The 12,536-nt window shown below is 31.9% G+C and overlaps 1 protein-coding gene across 1 annotated transcript in view; it reads left to right on the top strand.

Moving 5' to 3' along the window:
- Positions 1 to 12,536, top strand: part of LOC123765604 (probable glutamate receptor) — a gene marked incomplete at its 5' end in the record, with an annotated part of 131,960 nt that overhangs the window by 70,243 nt on the left and 49,181 nt on the right. The gene's annotated exons all lie outside the window — the stretch shown is intronic.

Below are 12,536 nucleotides of genomic sequence, written 5' to 3'. Positions count from 1 at the left end.
TGTTTCCTTCAACAGGAGTTTTATTCAAAAATATTTAATTAAATTATCAGAATATCAGCTCATTACTTTAAAAAAGACTCACTCTGGCAGCAAAGATTGCCCATTGTATCAAAACTCCTTAGTTCAAGTTAGCGTTCATTTATTCAGCCCTCTACAATTTTGGCCTGTGTTGAAGCTTTTTTGCTAGGCTTTGCTCCTACATGTAACAGCTAAATATTTTTCTTAGCACCTTAAAATCCTTGTTATTTTTTTTTTATTAAAGAACCTATTAAAGGTTCGAATTCTTCACAAGGAAAAGTCTTTTGGTTACATATGGCTTGTGGTTTATGCAAGTTTGTAGAACATTTCCTACAAACAAATTTTGTTTCTAGAACAAGTTTTGGCTCGCATTTTCTGCAACAGTGACTGATTTGATGAAAATTATCTGTGATCGCTTGACATGGTGATTGCTGTCGGGTTGTTGGGCAAATAGTTTCCGACTACCAATGACTTCTGTACAGTCAGTCATGGTGTATTGGTCACAGTAATCGATATGCTAATGCGTTTCGAGCGCCAGGCTATCTAAGGTACGATATCTAAGGCTATCTAAGCCAAACATATATATATATATATATATATGTCGTACCTAATAGCCAGAACGCACTTCTCAGCCTACTATTCAAGGCCCATTTTGCCTAATAAGCCAAGATTTCATGAATTAATGTTTTTTCGTCTACCTAACCTACCTAACCTAACCTAACCTAGCTTTTTTTGGCTACCTAACCTAACCTTACCTATAAATATAGGTTAGGTTAGGTTAGGTAGGGTTGGTTAGGTTCGGTCATATATCTACGTTAATTTTAACTCCAATAAAAAAAAATTGACCTCATACATAGAGAAAAGGGTTGCTTTATCATTTCATAAGAAAAAAATTATAGTAAATATATTAATTCCGGAAAACTTGGCTTATTAGGCAAATCGGGCCTTGAATAGTAGGCTGAGAAGTGAGTTCTGGCTACTAGGTACGACATATATATATATATATATATATATATATATATATATATATATATATATATATATATATATATATATATATATATATATGTCGTAGCTAGTGGGCCAGAACGCACTTCTCGGCCTACTATGCAAGGCCCGATTTGCCTGATAAGCCAAGTTTTCATGAATTAATATATTTTCTCTATTTTTTTTCTTATGAAATGATAAAGCTACCCATTTCATTATGTATGAGGTCAATTTTTTTAATGGAGTTAAAATTAAGGTAGATATATGACCGAACCTAACCAACCCTACCTAACCTAACTTAACCTATCTCTATAGGCTAGGTTAGGTTAGGTAGCCGAGAAAGTTAGGTTAGGTAGGTTAGGTAGTCGAAAAACAATTAATTCATGAAAACTTGGCTTATTAGGCAAATCGGGCCTTGCATAGTAGGCTGAGAAGTGCGTTCTGGCTACTAGGTACGACATATATATATATATGTCGTACCTAGTAGCCAGAACGCACTTCTCAGCCTACTATGCGAGGCCCGATTTGCCTAATAAGCCAAGTTTTCCTGAAATAATATATTTTCTCTATTTTTTTCCTTATGAAATGATAAAGCTACCCATTTCATTATGTATGAGATTAATTTTTTTTTATTTGCGTTAAAATTAACGTAGATATATGACCAAACCTAACCAACCCTACCTAACCTAACCTAACCTATCTCCATAGGATAGGTTCGGTTAGGTAGCCGAAAAAGTTAGGTTAGGTTAGGTTAGGTAGGTTAGGTTGTCGAAAAAACATTAATTCATGAAACTTAGCTTATTAGGCAAATCGGGCCTTGCATATTAGGCTGATAAGTGCGTTCTGGCTACTAGGTACGACATATATATATATATATATATATATATATATATATATATATATATATGTATATATGTCGTACCTAGTAGCCAGAACGCGCTTCTCAGCCTACTATGCAAGGCCCGATTTGCCTAATAAGCCAAGTTTTCCTGAATTTATATATTTTCTCTAATTTTTTTCTTATGAAATGATAAAACTACCCATTTCATTTTGTATGAGGTCAATTTTTTTTATTGGAGTTAAAATTAACGTAGATATATGACCGAACTTAACCAACCCTTCCTAACCTAACCTAACCTATCTTTATAGGTTAGGTTAGGTTAGGTAGCCGAAAAAGTTAGGTTAGGTTAGGTTAGGTAGTCGAAAAACAATTATTTCATGAAAACTTGGCTTATTAGGCAAATCAGGCCTTGCATAGTAGGCTGAGAAGTGCGTTCTGGCTACTATGTAACGACATATATATATATATATATATATATATATATATATATATATATATATGTCGTACCTAGTAGCCAGAACGCACTTCTCTGCCTACTATGCAAGGCCCGATTTGCCTAATAAGCCAAGTTTTCCCTAATTAATATATTTTCTCTAATTTTTTATTTATGAAATGATAAAGCTACCCATTTCATTATGTATGAGGTCAATTTTTTTTATTGGAGTTAAAATTAACATAGATATATGGCCGAACCTAACCAACCCTACCTAACCTAACGTAACCTATCTTTATAGGTTAGGTTAGGTTAGGTATCCGAAAAAGTTAGGTTAGGTTAGGTTAGGTAGGTTAGGTCGTCGAAAAACAATTAGTTCATGAAAACTTGGCTTATTAGGCAAATCGGGCCTTGCATAGTAGGCTGAAAAGTGCGTTCTGGCTACTAGGTACGACATATATATATATATATATATATATATATATATATATATATATATATATATATATATATATGTCGTACCTAGTAGCCAGAACTCATTTCTCAGCCTACTATTCAAGGCCCGATTTGCCTAATAAGCCAAGTTTTCCTGAATTAATATATTTACTATAATTTTTTTCTTATGAAATGATAAAACAGCCCTTTTCTCTATGTATGAGGTCAATTTTTTTTTATTGGAGTTAAAATTAACGTAGATATATGACCGAACCTAACCAACCCTACCTAACCTAACCTAACCTATATTTATAGGTAAGGTTAGGTTAGGTAGCCAAAAAAAGCTAGGTTAGGTTAGGTTAGGTAGGTTAGGTAGACGAAAACACATTAATTCATGAAAACTTGGCTTATTAGGCAAATCGGGCCTTGAATAGTAGGCTGAGAAGTGCATTCTGGCTACTAGGTACGACATATATATATATATATATATATATATATATATATATATATATATATATATATATATAAAATAGGAAGGGAGTACCACCTCTAGCTGGAAGAAGGGGGACCCATAGCCTCGGAGGAAACCACGCATAACGCATTAGAGGGAATGTTTAGATCCCCTCCAATACAGTTTCTGTGTGCTTTTCTCCTACCACCCCCTTCCTTGAATATTTTTTGTGCTTTATTATGCATTTGATGGTTACAAGATATACATGGGTTGATACAAAAATAATGATGCAAAAAGGTGCTTAAAGGTTATGGATCTCTTGAAGAACACAACAATGGGAAACATTGATGAATGTCACAGACGGGTTCGATCATTGTTGCAAGTCAAACACTTCTTATATATATATATATATATATATATATATATATATATATATATATATATATATATATATATATATATATATATATATATATGTCGTACCTAGTAGCCAGAACTCACTTCTATGCCTACTATGCAAGGCCCAATTTGCCTAATAAGCCAAGTTTTCATGAATTAATATATTTTCTTTATTTTTTTTCTTATGAAATGATAAAGCTACCCATTTCGTTATGTATGAGGTCAATATTTTTTTATTGGAGTTAAAATTAACGTAGATATATGACCGAACCTAACCAACCCTACCTAACCTAACCTAACCTATCTTTATAGGTTAGGTTAGGTTAGGTAGCTGAAAAGGTTACGTTAGGTTAGGTTAGGTAGGTTAGGTAGTCGAAAAACAATTAATTCATGAAAACTTGGTTTATTAGGCAAATCGGGCCTTGCATAGTAGTCATAGAAGTGCGTTCTGGCTACTAGGTACGACATATATATATATATATATATATATATATATATATATATATATGTCGTACCTAGTAGCCAGAACGCACTTCTCAGCCTACTATGCAAGGCCCGATTTGCCTAATAAGCCAAGTTTTCACGAATTAATGTTTTTCGACTACCTAACCTACCTAACCTAACCTAACCTAACTTTTTCTGCTACCTAACCTAACCTAACATATAAAGATAGGTTAGGTTAGGTTAGGTAGGGTTGGTTAGGTTCGGTCATATATCTACGTTAATTTTAACTCCAATAAAAAAATTGACCTCATAGATAATGAAATGGGTAGCTTTATCATTTCATAAGATAAAAATAGAGAAAATATATAGGTTAGGTTAGGTAGCCGAAAAAGTTAGGTTAGGTTAGGTTAGGTAGGTTAGGTAGTCGAAAAACAATTAATTCATGAAAACTTGGCTTATTAGGTAAATCGGGCCTTGCATAGTAGGCCGAGAAGTGCGTTCTGGCTACTAGGTACGACATATATATATATATATATATATATATATATATATATATATATATATATATATATATATATATATATATATATATATATATATATATATATATATATATATATATATATATATATATATATATATATATATATATGTCGTACCTAGTAGCCAGAACTCACTTCTCAGCCTACTATTCAAGGCCCGATTTGCCTAATAAGCCAAGTTTTCCTGAATTAATATATTTACTATAATTTTTTTCTTATGAAATGATAAAGCTACCCTTTTCACTATGTATGAGGTCAATTTTTTTTTATTGGAGTTAAAATTAACGTAGATATATGACCGAACCTAACCAACCCTACCTAACCTAACCTAACCTATATATATAGGTAAGGTTAGGTTAGGTAGCCAAAAAAAGCTAGGTTAGGTTAGGTTAGGTAGGTTAGGTAGACGAAAAAACATTAATTCATGAAAACTTGGCTTATTAGGCAAATCAGGCCTTGCATAGTAGGCATAAAAGTGCGTTCTGGCTATTAGGTACGACATATATATATATATATATATATATATATATATATATATATATATATATATATATATATATATATATATATATATATATATGTCGTACCTAGTAGCCAGAACTCACTTCTCAGCCTACTATTCAAGGCCCGATTTGCCTAATAACCCAAGTTTTCCTGAAATAATATATTTACTATAATTTTTTTCTTATGAAATGATAAAGCAACCCTTTTCTCTATGTATGAGGTCAATTTTTTTTTATTGGAGTTAAAATTAACGTAGATATATGACCGAACCTAACCAACCCTACCTAACCTAACCTAACCTATATTTATAGGTAAGGTTAGGTTAGGTAGCCAAAAAAAGCTAGGTTAGGTTAGGTTAGGTAGGTTAGGTAGACGAAAAAACATTAATTCATGAAAACTTGGCTTATTAGGCAAATCGGGCCTTGAATAGTAGGCTGAGAAGTGCGTTCTGGCTATTAGGTACGACATATATATATATATATATATATATATATATATATATATATATATATATATATATATATATATATATATATATATATATATATATATATGTCGTACCTAGTAGCCAGAACGCACTTCTCGGCCTACTATGCAAGGCCCGATTTGCCTAATAAGCCAAGTTTTCCTGAATTAATATATTTTCTCTAATTTTTTTCTTATGAAATGATAAAACTACCAATTTCATTTTGTATAAAGTCAATTTTTTTTTATTGGAGTTAAAATTAAGGTAGATATATGACCGAACCTAACCAACCCTACCTAACCTAACTTAACCTATCTCTATAGGCTAGGTTAGGTTAGGTAGCCGAGAAAGTTAGGTTAGGTTAGGTAGTCGAAAAACAATTAATTCATGAAAACTTGGCTTATTAGGCAAATCGGGCCTTGCATAGTAGGCTGAGAAGTGCGTTCTGGCTACTAGGTACGACATATATATATATATATATATATATATATATATATATATATATATATATATATATATATATATATATATATATATATATATATATATATATATATATATATATATATATATATATATATGTATATATGTCGTACCTAGTAGCCAGAACGCACTTCTCAGCCTACTATGCGAGGCCCGATTTGCCTAATAAGCCAAGTTTTCCTGAAATAATATATTTTCTCTAATTTTTTTCTTATGAAATGATAAAGCTACCCATTTCATTATGTATGAGATTAATTTTTTTTTATTTGCGTTAAAATTAACGTAGATATATGACAAACCTAACCAACCCTACCTAACCTAACCTAACCTATCTCCATAGGTTAGGTTCGGTTAGGTAGCCGAAAAAGTTAGGTTAGGTTAGGTTAGGTAGGTTAGGTTGTCGAAAAAACATTAATTCATGAAAACTTAGCTTATTAGGCAAATCGGGCCTTGCATATTAGGCTGATAAGTGCGTTCTGGCTACTAGGTACGACATATATATATATATATATATATATATATATATGTCGTACCTAGTAGCCAGAACTCACTTCTCAGCCTACTATTCAAGGCCCGATTTGCCTAATAAGCCAAGTTTTCCTGAATTAATATATTTACTATAATTTTTTTCTTATGAAATGATAAAGCAACCCTTTTCTCTATGTATGAGGTCAATTTTTTTTTATTGGAGTTAAAATTAACGTAGATATATGACCGAACCTAACCAACCCTACCTAACCTAACCTAACCTATATTTATAGGTAAGGTTAGGTTAGGTAGCCAAAAAAGCTAGGTTAGGTTAGGTTAGGTAGGTTAGGTAGACGAAAAAACATTAATTCATGAAAACTTGGCTTATTAGGCAAATCGGGCCTTGAATAGTAGGCTGAGAAGTGCGTTCTGGCTAATAGGTACGACATATATATATATATATATATATATATATATATATATATATATATATATATATGTCGTACCTAGTAGCCAGAACTCACTTCTCAGCCTACTATTCAAGGCCCGATTTGCCTAATAAGCCAAGTTTTCCTGAATTATTATATTTACTATATTTTTTTTCTTATGAAATGATAAAGCAACCCTTTTCTCTATGTATGAGGTCAATTTTATGTTATTGGAGTTAAAATTAACGTAGATATATGACCGAACCTAACCAACCCTACCTAACCTAACCTAACCTATATTTATAGGTAAGGTTAGGTTAGGTAGCCAAAAAAAGCTAGGTTAGGTTAGGTTAGGTAGGTTAGGTAGACGAAAAAACATTAATTCATGAAAACTTGGCTTATTAGGCAAATCGGGCCTTGAATAGTAGGCTGAGAAGTGCGTTCTGGCTATTAGGTACGACATATATATATATATGTATATATGTCGTACCTAGTAGCCAGAACGCGCTTCTCAGCCTACTATGCAAGGCCCGATTTGCCTAATAAGCCAAGTTTTCCTGAATTTATATATTTTCTCTAATTTTTTTCTTATGAAATGATAAAACTACCCATTTCATTATGTATGAGGTCAATTTTTTTTTATTGGAGTTAAGATTAACGTAGATATATGACCGAGCCTAACCAACCCTTCCTAACCTAACCTAACCTATCTTTATAGGTTAGGTTAGGTTAGGTAGCCGAAAAAGTTAGGTTAGGTTAGGTTAGGTAGTCGAAAAACAATTATTTCATGAAAACTTGGCTTATTAGGCAAATCAGGGCTTGCATAGTAGGCTGAGAAGTGCGTTCTGGCTACTATGTAACGACATATATATATATATATATATATATATATATATATATATATATATATATATATATATATATATATATATATATATATATATATATATATATATATATATATATATATAAAATAGGAAGGGAGTACCACCTCTAGCTGGAAGAAGGGGGACCCATAGCCTCGGAGGAAACCACGCATAACGCATTAGAGGGAATGTTTAGATCCCCTCCAATACAGTTTCTGTGTGCTTTTCTCCTACCACCCCCTTCCTTGAATATTTTTTGTGCTTTATTATGCATTTGATGGTTACAAGATATACATGGGTTGATACAAAAATAATGATGCAAAAAGGTGCTTAAAGGTTATGGATCTCTTGAAGAACACAACAATGGGAAACATTGATGAATGTCACAGACGGGTTCGATCATTGTTGCAAGTCAAACACTTCTTATATATATATATATATATATATATATATATATATATATATATATATATATATATATATATATATATATATATATATATATATATATGTCGTACCTAGTAGCCAGAACTCACTTCTATGCCTACTATGCAAGGCCCAATTTGCCTAATAAGCCAAGTTTTCATGAATTATTATATTTTCTTTATTTTTTTTCTTATGAAATGATAAAGCTACCCATTTCGTTATGTATGAGGTCAATATTTTTTTATTGGAGTTAAAATTAACGTAGATATATGACCGAACCTAACCAACCCTACCTAACCTAACCTAACCTATCTTTATAGGTTAGGTTAGGTTAGGTAGCTCAAAAGGTTACGTTAGGTTAGGTTAGGTAGGTTAGGTAGTCGAAAAACAATTAATTCATGAAAACTTGGCTTATTAGGCAAATCGGGCCTTGCATAGTAGTCATAGAAGTGCGTTCTGGATACTAGGTACGACATATATATATATATATATATATATATATATATATATATGTCGTACCTAGTAGCCAGAACTCACTTCTCAGCCTACTATTCAAGGCCCGATTTGCCTAATAAGCCAAGTTTTCCTGAATTAATATATTTACTATAATTTTTTTCTTATGAAATGATAAAGCAACCCTTTTCTCTATGTATGAGGTCAATTTTTTTTTATTGGAGTTAAAATTAACGTAGATATATGACCGAACCTAACCAACCCTACCTAACCTAACCTAACCTATATTTATAGGTAAGGTTAGGTTAGGTAGCCAAAAAAAGCTAGGTTAGGTTAGGTTAGGTAGGTTAGGTAGACGAAAAAACATTAATTCATGAAAACTTGGCTTATTAGGCAAATCGGGCCTTGAATAGTAGGCTGAGAAGTGCGTTCTGGCTATTAGGTACGACATATATATATATATATATATATATATATATATATATATATATATATATATATATATATATATATATATATATATATATATATATATATATATGTCGTACCTAGTAGCCAGAACGCACTTCTCAGCCTACTATGCAAGGCCCGATTTGCCTAATAAGCCAAGTTTTCACGAATTAATGTTTTTCGACTACCTAACCTACCTAACCTAACCTAACCTAACTTTTTCTGCTACCTAACCTAACCTAACATATAAAGATAGGTTAGGTTAGGTAAGGTAGGGTTGGTTAGGTTCGGTCATATATCTACGTTAATTTTAACTCCAATAAAAAAATTGACCTCATAGATAATGAAATGGGTAGCTTTATCATTTCATAAGAAAAAAATAGAGAAAATATATAGGTTAGGTTAGGTAGCCGAAAAAGTTAGGTTAGGTTAGGTTAGGTAGGTTAGGTAGTCGAAAAACAATTAATTCATGAAAACTTGGCTTATTAGGTAAATCGGGCCTTGCATAGTAGGCCGAGAAGTGCGTTCTGGCTACTAGGTACGACATATATATATATATATATATATATATATATATATATATATATATATATATATATATATATATATATATATATATATATGTCGAACCTAATAGCCTGAACGCACTTCTCAGCCTAATATGCAAGGCCCGTTTTGCCTAATAAGACAAGTTTTCCTGAATTAATATTATTTCTCTAATTTTTTTTCTTATGAAATGATAAAGCTACCCATTTCATTATGTTTGAGGTCAATTTTTTTTATTGGAGTTAAAATTAACGTAGATATATGACTGAACCTAACCAACCCTACCTAACCTAACCTAACCAATCTTTATAGGTTAGGTTAGGTTAGGTAGCCGAAAAAGTTAGGTTAGGTTAGGTTAGGTAGCCGAAAAAGTTAGGTTAGGTTAGGTTAGGTAGGTTAGGTAGTCGAAAAACAATTAATTCATGAAAACTTGGCTTATTAGGCAAATCGGGCCTTGCATAGTAGGCTGAGAAGTGCATTCTGGCTACTAGGTACGACATATATATATATATATATATATATATATATATATATATGTCGTACCTAGTAGCCAGAACGCACTTCTCAGCCTACTATGCAAGGCCCGATTTGCCTAATAAGCCAAGTTTTCATGAATTAATTGTTTTTCGACTACCTAACCTACCTAACCTAACCTAACCTAACTTTTTCGGCTACCTAACCTAACCTAACCTATAAAGATAGGTTAGGTTAGGTTAGGTAGGGTTGGTTAGGTTCGGTCAAATATCTACGTTAATTTTAACTCCAATAAAGAAAAATTGACCTCATACATAATGAAAAGGGTAGATTTATCATTTCATAAGAAAAAAATTAGAGAATATATATTAATTCAGGAAAACTTGGCTTATTAGGCAAATCGGGCCTTGAATAGTAGGCCAAAAAGTGCGTTCTGGCTACTAGGTACGACATATATATATATATATATATATATATATATATATATATATATATATATATATATATATATATATATATATATATATATATATGTCGTACCTAGTAGCCAGAACGCACTTTTCGGCCTAGTATGCAAGGCCCGATTTGCCTAATAAGCCAAGTTTTCCTGAATTAATATATTTTCTCTAATTTTTTTCTTATGAAATGATAAAACTACCAATTTCATTTTGTATAAAGTCAATTTTTTTTTATTGGAGTTAAAATTAAGGTAGATATATGACCGAACCTAACCAACCCTACCTAACCTAACTTAACCTCTCTCTATAGGCTAGGTTAGGTTAGGTAGCCGAGAAAGTTAGGTTAGGTTAGGTAGTCGAAAAACAATTAATTCATGAAAACTTGGCTTATTAGGCAAATCGGGCCTTGCATAGTAGGCTGAGAAGTGCGTTCTGGCTACTAGGTACGACATATATATATATATATGTCGTACCTAGTAGCCAGAACGCACTTCTCAGCCTACTATGCGAGGCCCGATTTGCCTAATAAGCCAAGTTTTCCTGAAATAATATATTTTCTCTAATTTTTTTCTTATGAAATGATAAAGCTACCCATTTCATTATGTATGAGATTAATTTTTTTTTATTTGCGTTAAAATTAACGTAGATATATGACAAACCTAACCAACCCTACCTAACCTAACCTAACCTATCTCCATAGGTTAGGTTCGGTTAGATAGCCGAAAAAGTTAGGTTAGGTTAGGTTAGGTAGGTTAGGTTGTCGAAAAAACATTAATTCATGAAAACTTAGCTTATTAGGCAAATCGGGCCTTGCATATTAGGCTGATAAGTGCGTTCTGGCTACTAGGTACGACATATATATATATATATATATATATATATATATATATATATATATATATATATATATATATATATATATATATATATATATATATATATATATATATATGTCGTACCTAGTAGCCAGAACGCACTTCTTGGCCTACTATGCAAGGCCCGATTTGCCTAATAAGCCAAGTTTTCACGAATTAATTGTTTTTCGACTACCTAACCTACCTAACCTAACCTAACCTAACTTTTTCGGCTACCTAACCTAACCTTACCTATAAAAATAGGTTTGGTTAGGTTAGATAGGGTTGGTTAGGTTCGGTCATATATCTACGTTAATTTTAACTCCAATTAAAAAAAATTGACCTCATACATAATGAAATGGGTAGCTTTATCATTTCATAAGAAAAAAATTTGAGAAAATATACTAATTCAGAAAAACTTGGCTTATTTGGCAAATCGGGCCTTGCATAGTAGGCCGAGAAGTGCGTTCTGGCTACTAGGTACGACATATATATATATATATATATATATATATATGTATATATGTCGTACCTAGTAGCCAGAACGCGCTTCTCAGCATACTATGTAGGGCCCGATTTGCCTAATAAGCCAAGTTTTCCTGAATTTATATATTTTCTCTAATTTTTTTCTTATGAAATGATAAAACTACCCATTTCATTATGTATGAGGTCAATTTTTTTTTATTGGAGTTAAAATTAACGTAGATATATGACCGAACCTAACCAACCCTTCCTAACCTAACCTAACCTATATTTATAGGTTAGGTTAGGTTAGGTAGCCGAAAAAGTTAGGTTAGGTTAGGTTAGGTAGTCGAAAAACAATTATTTCATGAAAACTTGGCTTATTAGGCAAATCAGGCCTTGCATAGTAGGCTGAGAAGTGCGTTCTGGCTACTATGTAACGACATATATATATATATATATATATATATATATATATATATATATATATATATATATATATATATATATATATATGTCGTACCTAGTAGCCAGAACTCACTTCTCAGCCTACTATTCAAGGCCCGATTTGCCTAATAAGCCAAGTTTTCCTGAATTAATATATTTACTATATTTTTTTTCTTATGAAATGATAAAGCAACCCTTTTC

This window comes from Procambarus clarkii, chromosome 30 (genome assembly GCF_040958095.1).
Source record: "Procambarus clarkii isolate CNS0578487 chromosome 30, FALCON_Pclarkii_2.0, whole genome shotgun sequence".
NCBI classification, from domain to species: Eukaryota; Metazoa; Arthropoda; class Malacostraca; order Decapoda; family Cambaridae; genus Procambarus; species Procambarus clarkii.
The sequence above is the reverse complement of the archived record's forward strand: the minus strand, read 5'-3'. Positions and strand labels throughout refer to the sequence as shown.